Below are 21,761 nucleotides of genomic sequence, written 5' to 3'. Positions count from 1 at the left end.
CCAGGTAGGCACATACACAACAGTGATATCATCGCCATGCACGCCGACTCCTCACCATCCCTATGCGCTCATCAGGGAAAGTTACCAATGGGAGGTGAGGATGATGCTAGCCGCTGTCACCATCAGCTTCCCGGGTTGCGTAGCTGGCGGACATCCACAGTTGGGACGTTCATTAAAGGGGAGAATGTTTGCGCCATGGGCCACCATGTTTTTCTGTCGGCTGAGTCTTCTTTCAGCCCATCAAAAGTGGCCTTTGCTTCAACCGCCAAGGGTCTACAGGGTGCACAGTGGCCTTTCCAATTAATTGAAGTATAAGGTAATTCTGTCGCATCAGCACCATGCAGAGCATTGCAGACATTGCCGCACATGGAGCAACCATCCAATAGTGCTCCGCCTCAGTTGGCCTGAAGGGCTGAGTTACGTGCGAACGGAACTTCTGGGCTGGGCGATAAATGACTTTGCCCCAGAAGGTTACCGCCTTCAAATGGGACACAGGGAAATTTTGCCACCTTGATATTTTTTCCTTACTAATATCCCTTTTAAATACCTGATTAAATGTTATTCCTTGTTGGAATAGTTTTAATTAAGGTTTTAACAGCGCATTTTTGAGTTGTGTATTATCCAAATGTCAGTTTTGATGCATGCATTTTAATAATTATATAGATGCACCAGTCAAGAGAAAAGGTAATCATTACTATTTATATCAAGACTCATGAAATTATTTCAATAGGCAGTATATTTCTTTATTTGATTCAGATGTTCTCATATGAATTGTTTCAGAGAAACATTAAATTTTGTACCACAGCAGTTACGCATCAGTTTATCGCATCCCAGCTGCTTATTCTCAGAGAAAATTATCCACTTTCTGCCAGTTCGATGTTCATCCACGTTGTTTGTTTTTCTTCTTCAAATAGTAATCTGTTTTATTTACGACGTAATAAAAACTTCGAATTCAAATGGAGGCTCCAGTAGAACATTGCATGTACTGAAATGCCTTTGGAGAGATAATGTGCAACCTTAACACTTATTCTGATGAGGATCTGCTTAAATGTGTGCCCGACGGTTGCCAGTTTAAGAAATTGGAAACCAAAATTTTGTGTTCATCTTGTCAAAATTATAATATATTTTAGCTTCTATATTTGAATTTATTTAGCCTTCCCTGTGTTAGTTTAAAGAGAACAATTTTATGGTGTTTCCTCAGAAATCCTCTTAATCTTGAAAATTCTATATGGTTTATCACATCAACAGACGATGGAAATTCACTTCAAGCAGTACCACAAAATATGCATCATCTTATTGACCACACATTATACTTTCCTCCATTACTCATGTTCACTGACTTTATCTGTGGTTATATCTACTTAGCTTTAGAAGATAGTGGATTTAGAGTATAATTTTGTGATATGATTAGGAAGACCATGTAACTGCCAGCAAATCCACGTAGCGTTATCTTATATGAACATTATATAATTTCTGTACATCTGCAATACAAACACCAGCCCCGTCCGCATTAGGGAGCCACACACTCTCCTGGAAGGGGCAAAAAAAGCTGCTTTAAATTTAGAGATCAAATGTTTTCGACATTTCTCTCCCACATCCAAAGGTGATAAAAGAAATTCCAGGAAAGATGAGTGAAATTTCATTAAACAGCCATCACACTTGCTTTGAGCATAATTGCATTACCAGGCACTGAAGTATTGCAGTCCTCATGTTCAAGTCAGACATTCTGTCCACACTTTAATTAATACTTTGAATTCTTACATTATTTTCAGTCATAAGAGTTAAACCAACATTCACTGAGCCCGTGATGGCCCTTCTCCTGTGGATGTGTGCGATTTGACAAAAGATCTTTTGACAGGTAGCAAGGGCCGGGTTTATATTCATGCATTTCGTGCACAAAACCTGGTACTTATGTAGCCTCTTCGGCTGCATGCACACAACGTACGCACCCAGAGAGGCTGGAATTCCTAGGCCGATATTTTCATTCGATGTCCACCTCTCTCTAATTAATTACTACTGTTGAAATTTCTCTGCCTATGGTTTTTCCGCTCAGCTCAAGGGGTGAATATTCATGCTTTCACAGTTATAGCGAAAAGAGAAAAATGTAATGGTCTGTCCTCTGATATCAACCCTCTTAATCTTTGTAAAGTTCTTTACAACTTCACCACATCGACGGACAATGGGGCAAAGCTAAAAAAAAACGGCGGCATGGGCTGCCCAATCATTTTACAACGGCAACTGCTTTTGATTTCCATTACATTTCAAATACAGCTTATCAAAGGAAGGGAACACGGGAGGGGGGTATAATGGATGCAAATTCGATACCACCAATTGTACATGATTTTCCGAACTGAAAATTAACTCCATGGACTCCTCGTGGCTAACTGCATTTTCCTCCATCGCCCGAATTTCAAAATGTATCTGCTGTACCTGAATAGCTCTGTCAAGTACTCATTGAGCTCTCTGACCTTCTGTTACTAACGTGTGAAGCTACAATTGTGAACTATTCCCACTGATTAATGATACAAGTGTCTAGGTATGCTTCAAGGATGTCCCTACATAAAAAAAGCTTTGGCATCAATTCTCCCAGAAGTAAAACCAACGTAACATTTTTACTTCGCCATTTTTGTTTTGCTGGATTGCTATTCTGATGCATTGATATAGGTGGCTTTGCAGTTCTGTTCTGTCATTCGATGTTGAGCGTAATATTTAGCCATGTGTAATGCCTCCGTTCTCAATGTATTATCAGTGAAACCAATTCGTAGCTAAACGGAGGTAGTAACATAGTAATCAGCCTTGTGAGCAAACCAGTCCAGGTTTATCAACGAACTCTAAGATTAAAGATTTCCTTTCATTGTTTACATGTTGGCTCTGGATGATAGTTTTGCAGAACTGTTTTTTCGATAATGCAGCTGTGATTGTTCCATTCAGTCCAATGTGAGAGAATACACTTCAGTGGTTGGCAGTGAGACAATTAGAACACAATCTTCTAAACTTAACTTCTTGGTTGTGATTAGTTACATGATATGAAATAAGAATTGATCAGTTCAGGCACCAGCACATCCTTTCTGTAAATAATACATCCCTTTAACATTCTGAATTCCATGTCACCGTTTTTTTGTTGCTGTTAGCTAATCGATTTTTGTCCAAAAATGACACACCGAAAAAGTGTCATACAAATGCATTAAGCACTGAGAACTTAGATGATTTTTCTATAATTTCTTGCTACCTAAGTGGTAGTGACTAAAATATCAGTACCGTAATGCCATACATCGTAGATTAGGCTTGCATAATGTACTCTGAAAACCGGAAGAGCTGATAGATAAGTATTCACATGTAGCTGTGTTGGGATGTATAGCTTGAAAAGTATCAAATAATGCACCATCAGCAATAACAAGATGCTGCACTTTAGGCTTATATTTTGTAATAGACTGCAACCTGAAATGGGAGAATCAAGGAAACAAAAGGATAAAACTGAAAACTTACCGATAAAAAGCATCTTCTACTGAGACAGGGAGAAGAAATAAGTCCCTAGACTAATATCACGGAAACCAGGCAGCCCTGCAGCATCAAAAGCAACAAAATAAATCCAATTGAAGTAATTGTTTAGAACTCCGCTTTGCTTTCAGCCATAGCAACTCTGCCGGAACTCATCCAGGGCCTTGTCACATATGTAATGAAAACATTCCGCAAGGCAAATCAGATTGGGACAGAGTATTTGCGAATAACTTTTTTCTCCTCTTCCCTCAAAAATGTAATGTTTAAATACAAAATCTTACTATATATTTCGAAATGAACCAATGTTAGTTTGCAACATAACTAATCGATATTTTTTCCATTCTCAGAACTAGATGAATTGGAAAAATCTTTAAAAGCTATGGGTGAGCTTTAAAAAGGCTTCAATATAATTATATTTATCATTGAACGGTTGTTTTGCAGTCTGGTTATTATGCAGAATGGTCGTATCTTTGTAGTTATTTCCAAAGGGTTAGAGTAAAAGATCTCATAATGTTGAAGATTTTCTCCCCCAAATCAGTGTAGAGACTTATTTTGCAAAAATGCTGATATATTTACTTTCTACAAAAAGAATGCATTGAACTGTAAATTAACATACTTGCAAAATATGAACCCACATACATTTAAAAGATAATGGAAGCAAATTTGGACTTGCGTGACAACAGGTGATAGCACAATGTGGATCCTATTTTACTTCACACCGATTTTCTTTTCCATTGAAGTAATTAGAAGAAAATCGTGCGTGTGTAAAACGGGTAGCCGTTTCACATCCACTCCATTTGCACTACGATCCAAAAACAACTTCGCCTCCAAATTACTTTTTTCTGCGGTGGTTTAGAAGACTAACGTGAGAGTTAACATTAAATTGAAATAATAATTATTTCTTAACAGAACGAAAGCTATTAGATAAATCAGCAGGCAAGCAATATTTTGTACTTGTTTTTGTACATACTTCAAATGCAAAAACATAAAGCAGAATGCCATCTACATTTATCCTTATAATGTACAAATCATCAAGAAAAATGCAAACACCACATTATGTTTTAAACTGCTGCCTTAGTACATATACTCACTATAGCCTGAAAAAAATGAGCTGACCATCTTGTGAAAATGCGATGCTTAATGTCTGCCATTGTAATGCTTGTGTGAGAACCATTCAATTAAGCAGCTTGAGTATTGCTTGCTTTAAAGTTGCAGATGGGTGACAGTCATTGGCGAAGCAAGCGTTTGTCAGTAATTTGCAACATTTATTTCAATGTTTATGCTTCACCCAGATCTATAAAAAGAATATACCAGCTAAGTTTGTATCATCGAAATCCCAAACCACTTCCTTCAGAACTGTTAAATGATTTTGTCAGAAGTATTCACCAGAGGGAATTTATTTTGCGATCATTGTATTTTTCTATAAGCTGGACATTGGTTCAGAACGGTGTGAATATGCTCGCCAATTTTGCCAATCAGGGTGAATACTTGAATAATATTGAATGTTTTCCTTTAATTCGTACCTGTCTTGTTGTCAAAACATAATCCTGCATTTAAGTTATTTTTATCACCTACCCAAAAGAAGCAACAACGTTTTCATCGAAATAACTTCAGCTTCTCTTTAGTAACCTGCTCATGTATGATATTGGAAATAACAGTTGCAGGTTCAATAGCTAGGACATTTCAAATTTCACTAGACAAATGTTGGGCCTGGATTGCGTATTTTTCGAATATAGGATCACTCTTATTTCCCATGCATTCATTATGTAGCTGCGCATGATTAAGTCATTTGAAAGAAGAACCTTGGTTGGTCACCTACAAAAACCCTGGTTATGAGAATTACGGATTGAAACTTGCAGGTGCCAAGTTTGCTGTTCTCCAATCTTGAACAAAGACAAGACAATTAACATTAAGGGCAACAGTTACCGAAAATCTCACTTTCTTCCAATTCATTAAATAGTGCTCAGTTAATGTAGAATATATTGGCTAATAATTCCTCTGAACGTCATTGACACTATTATAAATAACGTATGCACATTTACCAATTTTTTTCCTTTAACACTTCGATCATAAATATCCCAGACCATGGATTTTCCAAGTTCTTGCTTCCCATAGTATTCTACAATGCGAGTGCTTGACTTACCCATCCTTCCATAACCGGGGGTTGGCCGGTAGACCTTGGAAAGAACAATCCCTCCAGGGGTTCCTCAAAACTACTTTACCCCATCCACAAATGAATGGCCGACCTGACATGTTCAATCTGACTGGCACACTGGAATTTTCAAACGGCTTCCATCATCTCAAGTTGAAGTGGCATTTGAGAGGCACCATTTTACGAAAAGAGTGTCCGAATTCCGATAAATGTTACCGCATGAGTGAAACATTTTTTAAAATCTAATTTCAGATGCTAACAGCATTTTAGTAAAAATGATACTGAAATCCTTGCGTGGTACAATAAGTAATAGAAAGCATAGAAACATAGAAACTTACAGCGCAAAAGGAGGCCATTTCGGCCGATTGTGGCTGACAAATAGCTGCACATCCCTTGGTCAGCAGCCCTAAAGGTTACAAATAAACCTATGAACAATGATTGAATGGCAAAGAGCACCCAGCCCAACCAATCCACGTCACACAACGACGAACCCCCTTATACTGAAGCATTCTACACTCCAACCCCAACCGAAGCTTGGAACTGGGAGCATCAAAAACACGATTAAAAACCCTGGCCACTTTAGCGAGAAAAACCTGGGAAAATTGGTCTCTGACCTAGCTAGGCGATCAAAACTAGACCAAGAGCTCACCCTCATCTTATTCGATTACCTGCAGTACTTACCATTATAGCTCCGCTGTGCAATCCCATTTCCAAGCTCTAGGTCTGTAACCCTGCAGGTTACGATGTTTTAACTGGCCATCCAAACATGTCTTAAAAGTGGTGAGGGTTTCTGCATCCACCACTCTTCCAGGCAGCGAGTTCCAGATGCCCATAACCCTCTGCGTAAAGAGGCCCCACCTCTCAAATCCCCTATAAACCTTCCACCAAGTCCCTTAAAACTATGCCCCCTTGTAAGAGACACCTCGACCAAAGGAAATAGGCCCTTACTTTCCACTATATCCAGGCACCGCAATATTGTCTACACCTCAGTGATGTCTCCTCTCAACCTCCTCTGTTGCAATGAGAACAAACCCAGCCAATCCAACCTCTTATCATAACTAAGATTCTACATTCCAGGCAGCATCCTAGTAAATCTCCTCTTCACCCTCTCTAGGGCAACCACGTCCTTCCTATAATAAGGTGACCATAGCTGCAAGCAGTACTCCAGCTGTGGCCTAACCAAACTATTATACAATTTAAGTATAAACTCCTGCTCTTATGTTCTATGCCTCGGCCAATAAAGGCTTTAACCTTCATGACCAGTCTACCATGTAGGACCTTATCAAAAGCTTTGCTAAAGTCCATATATACAACGTCTTAGGAGCAGCGTCGGAGAGGCGGGAGTTCAGGAAGAGTCCGTGAAGACTATAAAAAGCCCAGCGCGAGTCTGGGGAGTAGAGGAGCAGCGTAGGAGAGGCGGGAGTTTGGGGAGAGTCCGTAAGCACTCTAAATGTGCAGTGTGAGTCCGGGGAGTCGAGGAGCAGCGTCGGAGAGGTGGGAGTTCGGGGAGAGTTGGTGTGGCCTATAAAAGGCCCAGCGCGTGTCCGGGGAGTCGAGGAGCAGCGTTGGAGAGGCGGGAGTTCGCGGCATGTCGGTGAGGACTATAAAAGGCCCAGCGCGGGTCCGGGCAGTCATGGAGCAGCGTCGGAGAGGCGGGAGTTCGGGGAAAGTCGGTGAGGCCAGCTGATGCAGGTGCAGCGGCAGAAGGTAGGCAAAGAAATAGAAAGAAATCGAAAGTTGACGTCACAGCCAAGGGGGTAATTGTTTGGCTGGTGATTGGTGAGTCGTTTTTCTTTCTTTACCGATTGGTAACCTTTATCATTGTTGTTACCAAATTAAGTTAATCTAGTGGTTAAGTCATGGCAGGAGAGCTTGGACACGTGTTATGCTACTCCTGTGCTATGTGGCAACTCAGGGACGCTTCTAATGTCCCTGACAATTACATATTTTGGAAGTGTGTCCTACTGCAGCTCCTGACAGACCACATTGTGACACTGAAGCTGCACTGATTCACTCTGGAGCATCCGCAATGCTGAGGATATCGTCAATAGCACGTTTAGTGAGTTGGTCAGACCGCAGTTAAAGGTTACACGGACAGATAAGGAATGGATGACCAACAGAAAGAGCAGTGGAAGGAAGGTAGTGCTGAGGTCCCCTGCGGTGATCCCCCTCCAAATCAGATACAGCGTTTTGGGCATTGTTATGTGGGATGACTCATCAGGGGAAGGCAGGAGCAGCCATGGCCTTGGTACCATGTGGGTCTGCTGCACAGGAGGGCAGGAAAAACAGTGGAAGAGCTATAGTGGTAGGGGACTCTATTTTAAGGAGAATAGATAGACGTTTCTGCCGCCGCAATCGAGATTCCAGTATGGTATGTTGCCTCCCTGGTGCAAGGGTCAAGGATGTCTCAGAGCAGTTGCAGCACATTTTGGAGCGGGAGAGTGAACAGCCTGTTGTCTTGGTGCATATAGGTACCAACGATATATAGGTGAAAAACGGCATGAGGTCCTACAAGATGAATTTAGGGAGCTAGTAGTTAAATTTAAAAGTAGGACCTCAAATGTAGTAATCTCAAGATTGCTACCAGTGCCATGTGCTGGTCAGAGTAGGAATCACAGGATAGCACAAATGAATAAATGGCTTGAGATGTAGTGCAGAAGGGAGGGATTCAAATTGCTGGGACATTGGAACCGGTTCTGGGGGAGGTGGGACCAGTACAAACCGGACAGTCTGCACCAGAGCAAGACTAGAGCCAAAGTTCTAGGGGGAGTGTTTGCTAGTGCTGTTGGGGACGAGTTACACTAATATGGCAGGGGGATGGGAACCTATGCAGGGAGATAGAGGGAAGTAGAATGGCGGCAGAGGCAACGGATAGAAATAAGAAAAGTAAAAGTGGAGGTCAGAGAAATCCAAGGCAAAAATCAAAAAGGCCACATTACAGCAAAATTCCAAAAGGGCAAAGCATGTTGAAAAGACAAGCCTGAAGGCTCTGTGACTCAATGGAGGAGTATTCCTAAAAAGGTGGATGAATTAACTGCACAGGCAGCAATTAGTGAATATGATATAATTGGCATCACGGAGACATGGCTCCAGGGCGATCAAGGCTGGGAACTCAACATCCAGTGGTATTCAACATTCAGGAAAGATAGACAAAAAAGAAAAGGAGGTGGGGTAGCGTTGCTGGTTAAAGAGGAAATTAATGCAATAGTAAGGAAGGACATTAGCTTGGATGATATGGAATCTGTATGGGTGGAGCTGCGGAATACCAAAGGGCAGAAAACGCTAATGGGAGTTGTGTACAGACCACCAAACAGTAGTTGTGAGGTTGGGGACAACATCAAACAAGAAATGAGGGATGCGTGCAATAAAGATACAGCAGTTATCATGAGCGACTTTAATCTACATATAGATTGGGCTAACCAAACTGGTAGCACTATGGAGGACGAGGATTTCCTGGAGTGTATTAGGGATGGTTTTCTGGACCAATTTGTCGAGGAACCAACTGGAGGGCTGGCCATCATAGACTGGGCGATCTGTAATGAGAAAGGACTAATTAGCAATCTTGGTGTGCGAGGCCCCTTGGCGAAGAGTGACCACAATATGGTAGAATTCATTATTAAGATGGAGTGCGACACTTTTAATTCAGACACTAGTTCTGAAATTAAGGAAATGTAACTTCGATGGTATGAGATTGTAATTGTCTAGAGTTGACTGGCAAATGATACATAAAGGGTTGATGTTGGATAGGCAATGGCAAACATTTAAAGATCACATTGATGAACTTCAACAATTGTACATCCCTGTCTGGAGTAAAAATAAAGTGGGGAAGGTGGCTTAACCGTGGCTAACAATGGAAATTAAGGATCGTGTTAAATCCAAGGAAGAGACTTATAAAATGGCCTGAAAAAGCAGCAAACCAAAGGACTGGGAGAAATTTGCAATTCAGCAGAGGAGAACGAAGTGTTTAATTAGGAGGGGGAAAATAGATTATGAGAGGAAGCTTGCCGGGAGCATGAAAACTGACTGCAAAATCTTCTACAGATATATGAAGAGAAAAAGATTGGTGAATACAAACATAGGTCCTTTGCAGTTAGATTAAGGTGAAATTATAATGGGGAACAAAGATATGGCACAGCAGTTGAGCAAATATTTTGTTTCGGTCTTCAATAAGTACTAGGGGACCGCGGGTCTAGTGAGAAGTAGGAACTGAAGGATATCCTTATTAGGCAGGAAATTGTGTTAGGGAAATTCATGGGCTTGATGGCCGATAAATCCCTGCGGCCTGATAGTCTGCATTCCAGAGTACTTAAGGAAGTGGCCATAGAAATAGTGGATGCATTGGTGCACATTTTCCAACAGTCTATCGACTCTGGATCACTCCCTATGGACTGGAGGGTAGCTAATGTAACATCACTTTTTAAAAAAGGATGGAGAGAGAAAACGGGTTATTACAGACTGGTTAGCCTGACATCAGTAGTGGGGAAAATGTTGGAATCAATTATTAAAAATGAAATAGCAGCACATTTGGAAAGTAGTGACCTGATCGGTCCAAGTCAGCATGGATTTATGAAAGGGAAATCATGCTTGCCAAATCTTCTGGAATTTTTTGTGATTTAACTAGTGGAACGGACAAGGGAGAACCAGTGGATGTGGTTTATTTGGATTTTAAAAGGTTTTTGTCAAGGTCCCATACAAGTGATTGATGTGCAAAATCCAAGCACATGGTATTGGGGGTAATGTACTGACTGTGGATAGAGTACTGGTTGACAGACAGGAAGCAGAGAGTCGGGATAAACGGGTCCTTTTCATAATGGCAGGCAGTGACTAGTGGGGTGCTGCAGATCTCAGTGCTGGTAACCCAGCTCTTTACAATATAAATCAATGATTTAGAGGAAGAAATTGAGTGTAATATCTCCAAGTTTGCAGATAACACTAAACTAGGTGGCGGTGTGAGCTGTGAGGAGGACGCTAAGAGGATGCAGGTTGACTTGGACAGGTTAGGTGAGTGGGCAAATACATGGCACATTCAGTATAATGTAGATCAATGTGAGATTATCCACTCTGGGGGAAAAAACACGAAGACAGAATATTATCTGAAAGGCTGCAGATTAGGTAAAGGGCAGGTGCTACGAGACCTAGGTGCCATGTTTCATCAGTCATTGAAAGTTGGCATGCAGGTACAGCAGGCGGTGAAGAAGGCAAATGTTATGTTGGCCTTCATAGCTTGGCGATTTGAGTATCGAAGCAGGGATGTCTTACTGCAATTGTGTAGGACTTGGTGAGGCCTCACCTGGAATGTTTTGTTCACCTAATCTGAGGAAGAACGTTCTTGCTAATGAGGAAGTGCAGGGAAGATTCACCAGACTGATTCCCGGAATGGCTGGACTGACCTATGAGGAGAAAAATGGATCAACTGGGCTTTTATACACTGGAGTTTAGAAGGATGAGAGGGGGTCTCATATAAATATATAAGATTCTGACGGGACTGAACAGGTTAGATGTGGAAATAATATTCCCAATCTTGGGGAAGTCAAGAACCAGGGGACACAGTCTTAGAATAAGGGGTACGCCATTTAGGACTGAGATAACGAGAAACTTCATCACTTAGAGAGTTATTAATCTTTGGAATTCCCTACCGCAGAGAGTTGTTGATACCAGTTCATTGTATATATTCAAGAGGGAGTTAGATATGGTCCTTATGGCTAAAGAAATCAAGGGGTATGGAGAGAAAGCAGGAAAGGGGTGCTGAGGGAATGACCAGCCTTGATCTTATTGAATGGTGGTGCAGGCGCGAAGGCTGAATGGTCTACTCCTGCAACTATTTTCTATGTTTCTATAAGCACTACCCTCATTGACCCTCTTGTTACATCCTCGAAAAATTCAATCAGGTTAGTAAAACACGATCTTCCATTAAAAAATCCATGCTGACTCTCCATAATTAAACCTTGCATTTGCAAATCTAGATGTGTCCTGTCTTTCAGGATTTTTTCCAGCAATTTTCGCATCTCTGAGATTAGGCTGACAGATCTGGAATTACTTGGCCTGTCCCTTTCTCCTTTCTTAAAAAATGGTACAACATTATCAGTCCTCCAATCCTCCGGCACCATGCCCAGATCCAAAGATGACTGGAAAATGAAGGTCAAGGCCTCTGCTATTTCCCCTTTTACTTTGCTCAACAGCCTGGGATGCATTTCATCCGGTTCTACTGAACACCGTAATATTTCCTCTCTGACCGTATTTATTTAATCCAGAATATCACACTCTTGCTCGATAGCAGTATCTGCATTGCCCCTTTCCTTTGTGAAAACAGATGCAAATATTCTTTAAGAACCGCACCAACAAATTCTGCTTCCATACAAGGATTACCCTCATGGTCTCTAATCGGCCCTACCCTTTCATTAGTTTTCCTCTTATTCTTAATATATTTATTGACCATCTTAGTGTTTTCCTTAATTTTACAACCCAAGAATTTCTCATGCTCTCTCTTAGCATTCCTAATATACTTTTTAATTTTACCTCTTAACTTTTGATATTCCTCTAAAAATTCCATGGAACTTAGCCTTTGGAACATGACATCGGTGTTGATTTTTTTCTTAATCCTCCCCTGTAAGTCCCTAGACATGCAGGGTGTTATAGAATTATTATTCCCAACCTTTTTCTTTAAGGGCACATGTGAGGCCTGACCCTTCTGAATCTCCTCGTTGAATGCCTCCCACTCTTCTGACACTGATTTATGCACAAGTAGCTGTTCCCAGTCCACTATGGCCAAATCACTGCTTAACTTAGCAAAAATAACTTTCCCCAATTTGGAACTTTTATTCCAGGCCTATCCTTTTCCTTATCGATAACCAACCTGAATCTGACTAAATAATGGTCACTGGCATCCAAGTGCTCTCCCACTAATATCCCTTAAACCTGCCCAGCTTCATTCCCCAAAACTAAATCAAAGACCATGCCCTCTCATGTTGGGCTTGCTACATACTGACTAAAAAAGTTATTTTCAATGCATTTCAAGAATTCCGTACCCTCTATACCCTTCATACTAAATTTGTCCCAATGAATATTTGGATAATTAAAATCCCCTACTATTACTCCCCTCTGGTTTTTGGACTTCATAGCAATTTGCCTACATATTTGCTCGTCTATCTCTCCGCCCCCCCCCCCCCCCACTGTTTAGGGGTCTATAATACACTCCCAGCAGTGCGATCGCTTCTTTTTTATTTTTCAATTCGACCCACATGACCCCTCATTTGTTGATCCCTCTAACATATCATTCCTCATCACTGCTGTAATAGTTACTTTAATCAGTACCCTGACCCCCCGCCCCCCTCCCCCCACATACACACCTTTTTACTCCCTTCTCTCTCTTGTCTAAAAATCCTGTAGCCCAGGTATATTGATCTGCCAAACTTGCCCCTCTTTCAGCCATATTTATGTAATGGCTATAATGTCATACTCCCTAGTGGCTACCTGTCCTCTTACCTCATCCGCCTTATTCGCTATACTCCTTGCAGTGAAATATATACCATTTAGCACAGGAAGACCTCCTTGCTTGCTCCTTACTTGCTCCTTACTATACCTTGTTTTCTCTTCTTACAGATTCGTTTTCTAGTTTCTTGCTATCCAATTTCTGCCTTGCTTCCTTCCCTATTGAATTTGTTCTCAGGTTCCCATCCCTCCGACAAGCTAGTTTACACTCTCCCCAACAGCACTAGCAAAATTCACTGTGAGGATTTTGGTCCCGGCGCTGTTGAGGTGCAATCCGGTCCGTTTGTACAGGTCCCATCTCCCCCAGAAGCAGTTCCAATGCCTCAAGAATTTAAAGCCTTCCCTCTTATACCAACTTTACAGCCACGTGTTCATCCTCTCTATCCTTTTATTCTTACACTCATTAGCACGTGGCATGGGTAGTAACCCGGAGATCACTACCTTTGAGGTGCTTCCCTAAAATGTTCTTCCTAACTCCCAGAATTCTGCCTGTTGGACCTTATCCGTCATTTTACCTATGTCCCTTGTCCCAATATGAACCACGACCTCTAGCTGTGTTATCCCCTGCAACCCCACTCCACCCTGCCCCTCATAATGCCCTGCGTCTGCTCTGTGACATCCTTGACCCTGGCACCAGGGAGGTACCAAACCATTCGTGAGTCACGTCTATGGCCACTGAAACGCGTGTCTGTTCCCGTAGCTATAGAATCCCCTATCTCTAGGGCACTTTTATTCTTCGTCCCTCCCCCTTGTGCAGCTGAGCCACTCTTGGTGCCTTGCAATTGACTGTGGCTGCACTCCCCAGAGGCACCATCGACCTTACTGATACTCAAAATTGAATATCGGTTTGAAAGCGAGATGGACTCCTGGGGGGACTCCTGCACTACCTGCCTAGCATTCTTACTCCGTCTGATGATCACCCACCTCCTCTCTGCCTGCACGCCTTTAAGATGTGGTGTGACCACCTTCTGAAACTTGCTATCCACTTAGCTCTCAACCTCGTGGATACACCGTATTGATTCCACCTGCTGCTCCCGCTACGAAATGTAGAGCTCGAGTATTTAAATCTGGAGACAACTCCTGCACAGAAGATTGTCTAGGTTGTGCGAAGCATACAGGACTTCCCACATGCCGCAGGATGTGCACCCCATGGGAATTAGCTGCACTGCCATCCTTCTAGTTAGACTTATCTAGTTTAAAATCTAATTAAAATGAAATAGAGATATTTACCAGCTCACCTCACCGACCTCTGTGGCCTCCCGAACTCAACGACCTCTGTGGCCTCCCGACCTCTCGGACTTAGAACTCCCGAACGCCGAACTCCCAACCTCTCGGATTCCGAACTCCCAACCTCTCGGACTCCAAACTTACGACCTCCGAACTCACAACTTCCGGCCTCTCGGACTCCGAACTGCTGACATCTCGGACTCCGAAATTCCGACCTCTCAGGCTCCGAACACTCGACCTCCAAACTGTCGACCTCTGTTCCCTCTGCACCTCAAACTCCTGACATCACCCACTCCGAACTCCCGGCCTCCAACTCCCGGAAATAAAAGTCACAGAAGGAAAGCTTGATGCTGTGGCGAATGTCCTGCAACGTGACCAATATGGGGGACATTTTTGCTTCTGCGCTACCCAGCACTCGATTTCTGGTCAGGTAAAATTAAAGAGTTAAATATTTTATTCGGCCAATATATAAAAGGATTCTATTTTGCGTTACAACAATACAGAAGAGATGGTCTGCGAATATCGGAGGTGAATTTTCATGAAGCTTTTTTCTGAAGGAAATGGGTGGCAGAAAAAGGGCAATTACTGATCTGCCGGCCATTATACAACTCAGTAAAAATGACCCCTCCATTAAATGTGGCAAAGCTGGAGGAGGCTACATTGCTCGCAGAGATGATTTACTTTTAGATTCTGCCCTCTTTCTTTATGAGGATTAGTACGTGGAAATAGTCAAAAAAAGCATGCTTCTTCATGGCATTGCTGAATGAAGCCTGCAATGGAAACCACCATAGGTTCATTGTTATCATAATCACTGGAGACAGAAGACGAGCGCATTCCATTTCAGGCATAATATCCGGAACACCCGAGTTATACAAAACTACATTGGAAAGTTAAGCATTCTTATAAGTGAAAACCAGCATTGCTTAACTTTGCCTTGTTTGGTGGTGTCAGTGGTGAAGTAATGATACTGGCCGTTTATTACACTTACATTTGCCCACAGACATTTTATGGACTAATATATTAGAACATGTGTTGGTTATAAATGCTTTGCAGTGCGGCACCCTCAACAGGGGACCTGGGACCTGCGTGATCAGGACAAGCTATTATAGAATCCGATTGAATACTTTTTAATGAGGCGCTATGAATCTGATGCAAGAATGTCCGTTAGAATGGTATACTCAATGCCAAAGCATATACATACAGCGAAATAAAGTGGGAAATACAGAAGGGATTCAGACATATATATAGAGAGAGACAGAAAAATAAAGGTAAAGATTTAATTAAACGTTTATAGATCTTTGCACTAATTAAAGTCGGAAGGAATTAGGCTGCACGGCTGTAAAAGTTAATTTTCCGTGCCAGGAATGTTGGTTCGCAGGAATAAAGGTTTCAATTTTGGAAGGTAATTTGCGCCATTTTTTGGTGCGCACCACTTTTTTTTGACGTAAGTTTGTAAAATGAAGATTCCCCAAGTAAACTGCACCAGTATAACTGAGTTAGTTATGATATTTTTAGGTAGTTTTTTTGACTTCTTGTCTGCATCAGGTTTTTAAATAATTTTTCGAAGTTTGCCTCCCAAAAATTTATCCTAAGGCGGCGGAGCTGGCCACTCCCGTAAAACCTTGTGGTGTGTTGAGAGAAAAGAGCGCACATTGGAAAATCGGCGCAGAAGTAAATGATTGTTTTTCATTGAAGTTTCGGAGGGAGTCAATAACACTTTAAAGATGCATAATAAAGGTTAACATGTTTCACTTTACAACGAAGCAAATGGAAGTTTAATGGAATTCTGAAGTTTTCATTTTCTTTAAATTCTCACGCCACCACCGAACATCTGCAAACTGGGCTGGAGATTCGGAACAGTGGCCAGCAGCATCGCATGCCCGGACCCAGGGGCTCGGGGCTTGGCTGTAAAACAAGCCCGGAAGGTGGGGTGGGGCGGGTGGGGTGAGGTGGCGATCGGAAGAAATTACAACACTGTACCAGGCATCAACTGAGCCCGGGGGGGGGGGGGGGGGGTTGGGACGGGATGGTGCTGTTGAAGGTGACTGGAAGAAGTCATAAGACTGCTCTAGGCATCAAATGAGCCTGGGCGGTGTGGACGGGGATGGGTTCCCGATCACTGCCCTTCATCAGATCTGGGTGTGATCCATACAGACGTTGAGGAGAACGAACAAAGAATCTGTCCTGTCTGCTTGCCGTTTTGAGCTTCTTGCAAAGGTAACATTTAAGCATGGGGGCAATACAAACAATGCCATACCTTGCGTGAGCCTTCAGCATCATGGTGCTGCAGAGGAGATAATTGATTGGAAGTCATCGCATGAGGAAGCTCAGAGCCCATAGCGTGCTGGGCAGGAGAAATTACCCACATCTGGTATATTGAAACAGGCGTTCTTTCCTGCACCTGAGTGATGCAGACTTTGTCAGAAGGTTGCTTTTCCCCAAATAAGTTGTAACTGAGAACTGTGAGTTGGTTTAAGCAGAACTCAACCGAGAAGCATCAGGAGGACTGCTTTGTCAGTTGAAGTGAAGGTAACAGCTGAACTTTCATTCAATGCATCAGGATCCTTGCAAGATATAACTGGGGATGTGTGCACCATTACTCAACATGCAACACATGTCTGCATTCGGCAGGTGACTGCTGCACTTTCAGCCCAGAGGAATGACTACATACAGTTTCCCATGTCCGGCCAGGCAATACGTGACAGGGCTGTGGGCTTCTCCTGGATTGCTGGCTTCCCAAATGTTCGGTGCAGCATTGAATTTAACAACAATGCCTTGCGAGCACCTTTGGAGCATTCTGAGATGTACAGGAACAGAAAAGGTCTCCACTCGATTAATGTACATATCCTGTGTTACGATATGCATCACACCACGTCGGTCGATGCAAGATACCTGGGAGCACCTCATTTCAGCAGCACTGGCAGAAGGGCAGAACTGGCTACTGATAGACAAAGGGTAAGGCCTCTCCACATGGCTGATGATGTCCCAACATGTAAGCATGATGGAAGCTGACTGTGAATACATGTCACACATTGCGATGTGCAGCATCATAGAGAGGAACTTTGTCATCTTCAAACAGTGATTCCGATACATGGACCATTCCAGAGGCTACTTGGTAGACTCCCCTGAGATTGTCTGTCCGTTCACTGCTGTGTGCTGCATGCTGTATAACTTAGGCATCACGAGGCAGCAGCAGCTGGTAGTAAAATTCCACCTGCGGTGAGAGTGGTTGCCGATAATGATGAGGAAGATGCAGATGATGAGCACGAGGATGAGGAGGAGGAAGCCATGCAACTACCTGAACCTGGCGTACCACGGCAGAGGAGGGCGTGCATTTGTGCCTCAGTAACGATTACACGTGCCTTGCTCCAGCAGCTCATCCATGAATACTTTGCTGCCTGAAGGCTCAGCGGCAAGTTTTCCACATGGACCATGTTTACTCTTTGGACCCGTTCCGTAATGTTGTGTTATGTTACTGGAACAAGTGATGGAAATTATTCTTGTTTACTTCAAAAGTTCTGTTAATAATCGAACAAATAATGGAATTGATTCTTCTTGTGTTCCAAAAGTTGTGTTAATAATGGAACAAATAGTGTAAATGATTCAGTTATAATTTAAAATATATTTTTTTCAAAAGTTTAACAAACATTTGTACTTGAATTAACTTTAAAAAAATATCCTTGTATCATATTTTAAAGTTTTCAGTTAAGATCACTTCCAATCTTTATGATTACTTACAAACTTTAAGATCACTTACAACCTCTAAGATTACTTAAACTTTATTATTACTAACTTTATATGTGTAAATTTACATAACTTACAAAAAAAATTTAAGATGAGAACAACAGTTACAACAGCAACGAAAATAATAATAGCAACAACAGCAAAGAAAGGCTGCATCCATCTCTCCTCCATCTTATTCTAAAACCGCCCGCAATGCTTGGCCTTGGTGTCTCCAGGAATCCTGCGGCGCAGTCTTTCTGAGCTTGGTACCGAGCTTATTCCTTCTAACATCTCGGGTAATGCGCACCTGTTGAGGTGGACGAGGGCAGACGGCAATATGGAGGGCTCAGCTTCCGGCTTTTAAGATGCTGGTCTGAGGTTTGGAGTGAGAGTGGCAGTTGATTCTGTCAATGGGTGTGGAGTCTAGGTCTCTTCCATTGTTGCAGCACTTAAATCCAACACGCTCTACCTCATGAGCCCTGACAGTGTCTCAACGACCTCCAAAATTCCCTCCCTCATGTTGTGCGAAATGTCTCACCTACCTGCAACATTCAGCCCCTCATGTTCACAGAGTTTCAACGTCCTGTGATATTCCCTCCCTCATTTTCACTGAGACTGTATGAACAATTTCTAACATTCCCTCCCTGATGTTCACTGACAGCAAATCAGCGACCTGTGACATTCCGTCCCTCATGTTCACTGACCAGGTTTCAGCTGACTGCGATATTCCCTCAATCATGGTCCCGGACATCATTCCCATTTCTCGTGAGAGTGTTGCTACTTCTCCCGACGGTCCCGATACCTCATCTCCCACCCCAGTGATGGTGTGCAGGAGTGATCACGTAAGGTCAATGATCTCTGCACACATTGCCATCATTTGAACCACATCTGTTAGATACTGCACCTCAAGAGTGCGCATCGAGCTTTCCTTCCCCTCCTCATCACGGGTGTGGCCCGCAGCCTCCTATTATAATTTATAATATAAATATAATTTATACGATTCAATTTTAAATGTGGTGCATTAACAGAGAGGCCTTGGGCTATATGTGCACAAATCGTCAAATGTAGCTGGGCAGGTTGTGAAAGCGGTTAAAATAGCTGAGGGTTACAAGGCATCATAAACAGTGCTATAGAGTACAAAAGCACGGAAATGATGATGAATCTATTTAAAACACTGGTTCGGCCTCCACTGGAGTATTGTCTGCAATTCTAGACACTGCACTTTAGGAAGAATGTGAAGGCCTTAGAGCGGATGCAGAAACGATTTGCGAGAATGATTCCAGGGATGAAGGACTTCAGTTACGTAGGTGGTCTGGCGATGTTATGCTGGTTCTCCTTATAGCAGAGACGTTTGATTGGAGATTTGATAGAGGTGTTCAAGATCATGAGGGGTCTGGACAAAGTAGATAGTGAGAAACTGGGAAGCACAAAAATTGCAGAGCTATGGGGAAAGGACGCGGGAGGGGACAAGCTGAAGTGCTCTTGCAGGACGCCATCATGGTCTCGATGGGCCGAATGGCGTTCTTACGTGCTGTAATCGTTCTATGATTCTATGATAGCCTCAACATTATTTTACTCGTAAAACCCGGGCTAATGACCATGACCAGAATTTGTCATACTGATTGAGTGAACTTGGCAACGATCACCATCACTTTTCCTTGGAAACTGACCAGAACGTCAGGATTTAGTGCATGCAGAGCCCAATGTGGAATTAGTTAAGGTGTGGTATGTCATTCACTGCTCCTCTGCTGGCTGTGCAATGTTCCTTCACTGCACAGCACCGCCAATTAGTGAAATCTTCCAAGTAAAGTTTGCTGACAAAATCTTTGCTCATTCACAGTAAATGCTTTGTAAATTCTCCACGAACAGATAGACCCAGAGATGAGGTGTAACTCGGGTTTTAACAGCGGATTGATTGCTGATCAATAGTTATGGCCTTGAAAAAAATAATTTAAATTGTATGCAGTTACAAAATGCACCCACCTTTTATGTCCAGAAATGTTTCATTATTTCAATCATGACATTCTGGCTCTATTTTATTTACTATGCCACCAATCATAGAATGCCAAATCAGCATGAGTAGTTTCTCTCTATCTGCCCTATCTGTTCCCCATAATATCTTGAAAACTTCGATGAAATTACCCCTTAACATTCGCAATTCTAGGGAATGCAACCCCAATTTGTGTAATTACTCTTCATAATTTAACGTTTGTTTTCCGGCTATCGTTCTGCTAAACCTACACTGCACTCCCCCAAAGGCCAATATATCTTTCCTAATCTGTGATACCCAGAACTTTTAAAACAGTTTGTACATCATTTTTCAGCTTTGCCTTTTCCCCGTGTGAAAACCCTAACCTTTGTTTTTCGCTCTCTAATATTTTTTAAACGTTGTAATGTTAAGAGCTCACTCACTTCCTTGTTTGCTGTTTGCCAGAATTTAATGTTTTGATTGGCTGCTTAGACAACTTGCTGACCTCACAGTCGCTCCCACTGAAGGATTCCCACTAAACTCCATTGATTTGAATTATATATTTAAAAACCCAAACCTTTCCACACAGAGATTGTGCGATGCTTAATTTGGGCCCAGCGGCAAATACATTTGCTTCGCCACTGACTGAAAATTTCAAGCCAAGCTCTTATATTGATAGTTTTGTGTGGGAAATTCAATAGTTCCCATGTGTATTCCATTTAGATCTATATGATGAATATCATTGAGGTCATTTTATCTTTCGGAAATCGTCTAAAGCTTGTAATATATTATCGGAAGACTGTGATGCACGCGCGCAATGTTCCTTTCCATTGAATTCCAACCGCTCGTGTTTCACTGTTACCAAAAAGTTAAATTAATCTAATTGTTTATTCAACAACATGGAATAAAATTCGATTCAGGCTTGGCATGCAGCAACATAGTCGAAAACGGATTCAAACTGCTCCCCCCCAACCTTTATGCTAGTGACAAGCCTTTTTGTCTAATTAGCATTGGTGGCATCGAGGTTAAATATATCTACATGTTTGCGATGTACATTCGTTTAAATAATTACTTTCTGACTGAATTATACTGAAATATTTGACAAATACCAAGAGCTCAAGACATACAACATTGGGAAATGTCCTGATATTATGTAGAAATGAAGACGGGAAGAACTCATACAGTCTGCTGGACCTGTCCATTGCTTGCCAGGTTGAATTAATGCATCACTTGCACTGGTGCACTAGACTTCAGCGGCTACCAGAGCAAGTATTCATCGTGTGCAATGTCACATGTATCATTACATATTCAAATCTTTGACTATCTCATTTCAATTGCACGATAAATATATTTTCCATCATAACACACTACACTAACTGGACTCCACAACTGCTGCATCTCTTAAAATAATGTAAATCCTAACATTAATCATTGACATAATGGCCTACCAGTAATCTGTTTGCTTCTAATATAGGTGTACACCCGAATGACTGATTCTTATGCTGATTGACGCTCGTATTATTCCATATAACCTATAGGTATATATACACATTTAATGAGTTATTGGTTTATATTTTAGAATTAGATGCACTGAAAAAGACACTGAACGATGTTGGTAAGTAATTAGCTTAGATTCCATCACCTTGAATATTTAAATGATGAAATACTTATCTCGTAAATGATGACATATTTTCTGAATTAAAT

Source organism: Pristiophorus japonicus, chromosome 19 (assembly GCF_044704955.1).
Source record: "Pristiophorus japonicus isolate sPriJap1 chromosome 19, sPriJap1.hap1, whole genome shotgun sequence".
NCBI classification, from domain to species: domain Eukaryota; kingdom Metazoa; phylum Chordata; class Chondrichthyes; family Pristiophoridae; genus Pristiophorus; species Pristiophorus japonicus.
This window is presented reverse-complemented; position numbering follows the sequence as displayed.